At 35.3% G+C, this 8,628-nt stretch overlaps 1 pseudogene; it reads left to right on the plus strand.

Annotated features, from left to right (window-relative positions):
* Positions 1–3,504: 3,504 nt before the first annotated feature.
* LOC132494238 (DNA endonuclease RBBP8-like) lies at positions 3,505–6,171 on the plus strand (annotated as a pseudogene).
* Positions 6,172–8,628: the final 2,457 nt, after the last annotated feature.

Raw genomic sequence — 8,628 nt, forward strand, 5'->3', positions numbered from 1 at the left:
CTATGTCAAGAAATAAGAAAAATCTCAAATAACCAATCTAACCTTACACTTAAGGGAACTAGAGAAAGAAGAGCAAACAATACCCAAAGTTAGCAGAAGGAGAGAAATAATAAAGATCCGAGCAAAAATAAAAGAAATAAAACAAAGAAAACAATAGCAAAGATCAATAAAACTAAAAGCTGGTTCTTTGAGAAGATAAACAAAATTGATCAACCATTAGCCAGACCCATCAAGAAAAACAGGGAGAGGGCTCAAATCAATACTATTAGAAATGAAAAAGGAGAAGTTACAACAGACACTGCAGAAATACAAAGCATCATAAGAGACTACTACAAGCAACTCTATGCCAATAAAATGGACAACCTGGAAGAAATGGACAAATTCTTAGAAGGGTATAATCTTCCAAGACTGAACCAGGAAGAAATAGAAAATATGAACAGATAATCACAAGTAATGAAATTGAAACTGTGATTAAAAATCTTCTGACAAACAGAAGTCAAGGACCAGATGTCTTCACAGGTGAATTCTATCAAACATTTAGAGAAGAGCTAATACCCATTCTTCTCAAACTCTTCCAAAAAATTGCAGAGGAATGAACACTCCCAAACTCACTCTATGAGGCCACCAACACGCTGATACCAAAACCAGACAAAGACACTACAAAAAATGAAAATTACAGACCAGTATCACTGATGAATATAGATACAAAACTCCTCAACAAAATACTAACAAAAAGAATCCAACAACACATTAGAAGGATCATACACCATGATCAAGTGGGATTTATCCCAGGGATGCAAGGATTCTTTAATATATGCAAAGCAACCAATGTGATACATGATATTAACAAAGTGAAGAATAAAAACTATATGATCATCTCAACAGATGTAGAAAAAGCTTTTGACAAAATTCAACACCCATTTATGATAAAAACTCTCCAGAAAGTGGGCATAGAGGGAAGCTACCTCAACATAATGAAGGCCATATATGACAAACCCACAGCAAACATCATGCTCAATGGTGAAAAACTGAAAGCATTTCCTCTAAGATCAGGAACAAGACAAGGATATCGACTCTCATCACTGTTATTCAACATAGTTTTGGAAGTCCTAGCCACAGCAATCAGAGAGGAAAATTAAATAAAAGGAATACAAATTGGAAAAGAAGTAAAACTGTCACTGTTTGCAGAGGACGTGATACAATACATAGAGAATCCTAAAGATGCCACCAGAAAACTACTAGAGCTAATCAATGAATTTGGCAAAGTTGCAGAATACTAAATTAATGCACAAAAATTTCTTCCATTTCTATACACTAATGATAAAAAATCTGAAAGACAAATTGAAGAAATACTCCCATTTACCGTTTCATCAAAAAGAATAAAATACCTAGGAATAAACCTACCTAGGGAGACAAAAGATCTGTATGCAAAAAAACTATAAGACACTGATGAAAGAAACTAAAGATGATAAAAATAGATGGAGAGATATACCATGTTCTTGGATTGGAAAAATCAACATTGCGCAAATGACTATATACACAAAGCAATCTACAGATTCAATGTAATCCTTATCAAATTACCAATGGCATTTTTTATGGAACTAGAACAAAAAAAATCTTAAAATTTATATGGAGACACAAAAGACCCAGAATAGCCAAAGCAGTCTTGAGGGGAAAAAACAGAGCTGGAGGAATCAGACTCCCTGACTTCAGACTATACTACAAAGCTACGGTAATCAAGACAATGTGGTACTGGGACAAAAACAGAAATATAGATCAATGGAACAAGATAGAAACACCAGAAATAAACCCACGCACCTGTGGTCAACTAATCTATGAGAAAGGAGTCAAGGAAATGCAATGGAGAAAAGACAGTCTCTTCAATAAGTGGTGCTGAGAAAACTGGACAGCTACATGTGAACAAATAAAATTAGAACACTCCTTCACACCATACACAAAAATAAACTCAAAATGGATTGGAGACCTAAATGTAAGACCAGACACTATAAATCTCTTAGAGGAAAACATAGGAAGAACTCTCTTTGACATAAATCACAGCAAGATCTTTTTTGATCCACCTCCTAGAGTAAAGGAAATAAAAACAAAAATAAACAACTGGGACCTAATGAAACTTAAAAGCTTTTGCATAGCAAAGGAAACCATAAACAAGGTGAAAAGACAACCCTCAGAATGGAAGAAAATATTTGCAAATGAATCAACAGATAAAGGATTAATCTCCAAAATATATAAACAGCTCATGCAGCTCAATATTAAAAAAAACAACAACCCAATTAAAAAATGGACAGAAGACCTAAATAGACATTTCTCCAAAGAAGACATACAGATGGATAAGAAGCACATGAAAAGCTGCTCAACATCCTTAATTATTAGAGAAATGCAAATCAAAACTACAATGAGGTATCACCTCACACCAGTTAGAATGGGCATCATCAGAAAATCTACCAACAACAAATGCTGGAGAGGGTGTGGAGAAAAGGGAACCCTCTTGCACTGTTGGTGGGAATGTAAATTGATACAGCCACTATGGAGAACAGTATGGAGGTTCCTTAAAAAACTAAAAATAGAATTACCATATTACACAGCAATCCCACTACTGGGCATACACCCAAAGAAAACCATAATTCAAAAAGACTCATGCACCCCAATGTTCACTGCAGCACTATTTACAATAGCTAGGTCATAGAAGCAACTTTAATGCCCATTGACAGATGAATGAATAAAGAAGTTGTGGTACATATATACAATGGAATATTACTCAGCCATAAAAAGCAATGAAATTGGGTCATTTGTAGAGACGTGGTTGGATTTAGAGACTGTCATATGGAGTGAATAAGTCAGAAAGAGAAAAACAAATATCTTATATTAAGGCATATATGTGGAACCTAGAAAAATGGTACAGATGAACCAGTTTGCAAGGCAGAAATTTAGACACAGATGTAGAGAACAAATGTACGGACACCAAGGGGAGAAAGTGGCTGGTGGTGGTGTGATGAATTGGGAGATCGGGATTGACATGTATACACTGATGTGTATAAACTGGATGACTAATAAGAACCTGCTGTATAAAAAAATAAATAAAAGAAAAAATATAAAAATAAAAATGGGAGGACGGGGCAGGGTGAGTGGGGCTGACACCCCTTTGGGCCCTCCCTCAGCCCTGGAAAGTGTGGCTGCCCCGGGGGCGTGACTTGGCCCCTGGCGCTTTGGCAGTACAGTGAGGGAATGAGGAGAAAAACAAACAGCTGTCTCCTCCCAGCCCCAGAGCATGCTCGCTTCTCTGTTTGGGCTTTCAAAAATCTCAAGGCAACTTGCAAGCCAAGTATTTGGAGTTCATTGGCATCACAACTTGAGTTCCAGCCATGACAGAGACATGTCCTAGCAGTGTGACCTTGGGTATTTAAAATGGCCAAAAACAACTTCAGACCTATATAATGTAACAGAAAAGGTCATTAAGCAGTAGAAGTGTGGAGCATATTAAGCAAGATGAACATCTCCAGAAGCAGTTGTGGAAGCTCTAGTTCTGCTGATGTATCTAATAACTTTAAGGATCTTTGGACAAAACTAAAGGAGTACCATGATAAAGAAGTAAAAAATTTACAATAAAAGTAAACAAACTGAAAAAGCGATGAATTTTAGATGCAGACTAGAAGAATTCTTTACCAAAAATCAACAGCTGAGAGAGCAAGAGAAAGTCCTCTATGAAACCATTAAAGTTTTAGAAGACCTATTAAGAGCAGGATTATGTGATCACTGTGCTGTAACCAAAGATCATATGTGGAAGAAACAGCAAGAGTTTGAAAATATTCCACAGCAGAATCTTAAACTTATCACAGAGCTTGTGAATGAAAAGACTACTCTACGGGAAGAAAATAAACAGCTTTCTGAACAGCTGCAGCAGAAAATTGAGTATGATCAACAGCATCAAGCAACTGATCTTGAATCTGAGGAAGATGTTATTCCAGATTCACCATAAGAACCTTTTCATCTTCTGGTGCTAACTGACTATGAAGAAAGGAGAACTTCCTTGTCTAATATGTAGAACAAACACATACTAAGTTGGAGCACTCTGGGTGTACACATAAAATGAGAAAAGTCCCAAAGTCTTCAACTCATCTATGACATAAAGCTAATGAAAGTGAAATTCTAGTGGCTGACACTTGTGATCAGAGTCAAGCTCTAATGGCTAAAACACATGGAAAAAGCAGTTATCCTCTTGATAATTTATCTATAATTGTTGCTGAAACACTTGGACTTAGTGTTCAAGACAAATCTGAATCTCGAGGCCCTAGGAGCCCTCTTGGTGATGAGATTTACCACTGTCGGGAAGGAGACCACAAAAAACAACACTTTGAGGAATCTAGAAGAAATAGTGAAGATAGTTTAAGATTTTCATATTCTAATTCAAAGACTCCTCCTCAAGAAGAATTGACTTGTCGAGTATGATCTCTTCTATTTGGAGCTACCTCTAATGTGAAAAGTAGTTTAGGTTTGAGTATAAGTTTGTCCCCTTCTCTTTTAGAAACTGAGGGGGAGGAAATCTGAAAACAGTGCCTTTCAACAACACTTCTAATTCTGGATCAGAGAAACCTATATCAAAATCTGAAGATGGTGGCCTTTTCACACATCATAATCTTGGGGCTGAAGTGAACAAGATCACTAACCAGTCATCTTCTAATAAGCAGATGCTTATAAATAAAAATGCAAGTGGATCCATAAATGAACAGGATAGTATTGGTCACATTAAAGATACTGTTACTGATAAAGATAAACATGTGGTACCCCTGAAATCATTGGGAAGCAGAACCAAATGGAAGAAAATTGAGGAAGAAAGTGAAGATGAAGTAAGCTGTCCCCAAGCCTCCTTTGATAAAGAAAATGCCTTTTTCTTTTCCACTGGATAGTCATTCTTCCATGAATGGAGACTATGTAATGGGTAAACTTCTGGATCTGATTGATTTTCAGCTATTCAGTGTCAAGAGAAAAGCCAAGGAAGTGAGAACTCTAAAATCAGATTTAAGCAAGTGACTCTCTATGAGGCTTTGAAGCCCGTTCCAAAGGGCTCTTCCTCAAGACATAAGGCCTTGAGTAGGAGCTGTGGGTTAATCAAAGATTCCCCAGAAGAGCTCTGTTTACAGGAGCCCATTTTGCAATCCTTGAGTAAATCTTCAGAAAATAAAACACTGTTACAAATAAAGGAAGAAAATCCTATCTTTAAAATCCATTTACGTCCATGTAAAGGCTTGGAGACAGGGAATATTTTTCATGATGTGAAGGGTGCTGGTTCTCATGAGCCTATAAACATAAAAACCAGGTCAGTCCATGGAACATGTTAACTTGCACCAGTTCTTCAGTTAAATCCATGTAGAATTGCTAAAACAAAGTCTCTACAAAACAATGAAGATGTATACATTGAAAACATCCAGTGAAGTATAGATCCAGGAGCAGATTTTTCTCTGTGTAAAATGTATATTACTGTAATAGATATGAAGGATGGCAGTCAGTCAAGATTAGCAGGAGAAGAGGTGGTGGACATGGACTTTGTGTTGGTTAGTGAAACTATGCTTTTAAAAATGAAGAAGCAAGAGCAGAAGGGAGAAAAATGTTCAAATAGAGAAAGAAAAATGAATGATAGCTTGGAAGATATATTTGATTGGACTACACATGAAGAATATGAATCCTGTTTGGCAGATAGCTTCCCCCAAGTAGCAGATGAAGAGAAGGAGCTGTCAACTACTACAAAAACAAAAACAAAAACAAAAACTCTTCTGGTGATGAACAAGATAAAGTCAAACAGAAAGAATTTATGCAACATATTTTGAAGATAGAGAGAGACTAGCTTACGAAATTTTCCTCACATTGAGGAATAAAGAAGAAAATTGCTTGGATACACATGTAAGGAATGTGAAATTTATTATGCAGATTTTCCAGCAGAAGAAAAAGAGAAGAAGTTGGCTTTCTGCTCAAGATTTCACCTCATTCCAGCCAACACACCAGAGAATTTCTGGGAAGTTGGTTTTCCTTCCACTCAGAGTTGTATGGAAAAAGGTTACATTAAAGAAAATATTGACCCTTGTCCTTGTACAAAAAGATGGTAGCCTTACCATGCAATATTTTCTCCAAAAGGCAAAGAGCAGAAGGCATAAATGTTGAAGCAAAAACAGGAGAGGGGACAGTTTTATTTTTACTTATTTATAGTTAAAGTTGGTATTAAACATTGAATTTTTTGATCTTCTGTAAGCTAATTTATAAATGATTTTTCTATTGAAAATGTTTTCAAATGGCATTTACCCATCCCATAGACAACTATTTAAAAATGTGGATAAGTTTATGTTGTATTCTCTTGCTTTTGCACCTTTAAATAGTAAGGTGCTTTCATTTTGCAATCTAACTTGAGTTGTTTGTTACTTTATTTTGGTAATACCTAATTACAATTTTGAATATAAAAAACAATGAATAAATACAAATCAAACTGAAGTAACTGTGATTCAGGCATCCAAAATAGAGCTGGGGTGGCCATCATGGATGTGGTTTGAGACACATTCCTATATTATGGAGAACTTGAATTTTCTGAACTGTATCAGACTCAAGGATCATCTCTTCTCAAAACAATATCTGCTAGCAGCTGCCAGCTGCAAACTTATGGTCCCAAAGTCTCCCCTTATAATTATGATTTTTGTATCTTATTTTAGAAATAGTAGCTAATGATTCAGCTCAAGCCATAGCCTCCCAGATTCTTGAGACAAAATAATATTTGACAATAGCATTGCTTTAGATTATATTTTAGCAGAAAAAGGAGGCATATATGTAGTTGCCAATATCTCCTATTGTGTATATATTAATATCACATCAGAGGTTGAAACCAACTTATATAAAAATTGGACAGTAGGCTACTTGGCTCCAAAAAAGTATCATCACAAGAGCCTGAATTTGATCTCTTAGGAAATATTTCCCATGGATCCCATTAGGAATAAAGTCTATATTAGTGGGATTACCTAAATTAAGTGTCAATGATTTGTGCTTGCTAAGATTTATCCTTCTTGTCAAGCTCTGTATTTGTTGTTTGTCTCATATCTTTAAGCCCCCACACCCCAACCCAAATGACATTCATTGAACATAAAAGTCCAGACCCAAAGCCTTGGCCTCACCTTAGGACTCATGAGAATGTGAAACAATTTTATTCCACAAACCCTGACCTTTATCCCATATAAGCAAGAAGAAGCTAGAGTGGTCATCACCCACTATCCCTCAAGACTGAGGAATGAAAAGGGAGAGTTTGTACCCCAGCTGAAAATGGCCCTATCTTATTCTTAACAGAATACTGAGTTGTTTTTCAAAAGAAACAGAACAAAACTGCAAGTCATACAGCCATAGTATTGGTGTTTATGTGTGTTGGGCAACAATCCCTTTGCTGAGTAACACAGTCTTCTCTTTAATCAGATGAGAAAATGTACATATTCACTCCCTTCCTTATGATTTTTATAACGTGTATAAATATATACAAAGAAGTTACCAGTTCACACAGAAGATGTCAGAGGTCCCAATCTACTTAGAAAAATAAACAACTGTGTTTCAATTCTCATAAACATTACAATGGCAGGAATTTTACCTACTACTCTTCTCCCTCTGAGAGTGAGTCCAAAACCTCAGAAAAAAATTTTCAGGGATTATTAATTTTTAACATTTAGAAAAACAAGAAAATAGTTCCTTCCCCAGTAAATCTTCAGTCTTAATGACCTAGATCTTTGCAGATTCCAAGGTCTTTGTGTTATGGTGGGAAAAATCTTCTAAGTAGCAAGGAATGACTTCAGCTTGTTAAAACAAGCACTTATGTTTGCCACTTGAATATCAGACTCTGAGCACTGGACTCCCCATTAAGTACTTATTTATGTAACAGTAAACATTAAGTTTGTTTAATGTTCTGGAAAACCTTAATTTCAATTATTTGAAACTGTGTTCTGACAAAACTGAATCATGTGTCCTGATTTAATCTGAAAAAGTAGTCATTTAATGGTTAACTGAATGAGAGAAAAGTGTTTTCTCTTTCATATGCTGGTTTTTAATTGATGAGAAATACTCATTAAAACAACTAAACTTAGAATTAAGAAATTTTTAATAGAAAGAATGAATTTATGTAATTCAATACTTTACTAAGTATTTGGTTTAAATCATAATCTTGTTTTGCTTTTTCTTGGTAAACAAGGAAGGAATTATTTGCTATTGAAATCTGTGTCCTTCTTTCCAAGCTCTCTTTCTCAGAAATTCTCTCAAATTTGCATTAAGTAAGAGAAACAAAAAGTAAACAAAGAAAACATTTTAAATCCATATTTTTTTCTTAGCTGTATTACCAAAGCACTTGTCTTTTGAAAAGGAAATTGAGATAAATCCACTTTATTTTTTTTAAGTTAAAAAATTTGCATGGCTTTTGTGTAAGTCCAGTATTAAAATTCTGACTGTGTACTAGTTCTAAGATCTTGAAATAGGTATATAAACTCTCTTAGTTTCTTTAACTATAGAGATTTTTTCTTTCAAAGCTGGCAAGTCATGACTATCTCCATAAAGATTGGTGTCTTTCTCTTCTTTTAACTTTTTATACAACAAGAAATCCAA

This window comes from Mesoplodon densirostris, chromosome 7 (assembly GCF_025265405.1).
Source record: "Mesoplodon densirostris isolate mMesDen1 chromosome 7, mMesDen1 primary haplotype, whole genome shotgun sequence".
In the NCBI taxonomy this organism is placed as follows: domain Eukaryota; kingdom Metazoa; phylum Chordata; class Mammalia; order Artiodactyla; family Ziphiidae; genus Mesoplodon; species Mesoplodon densirostris.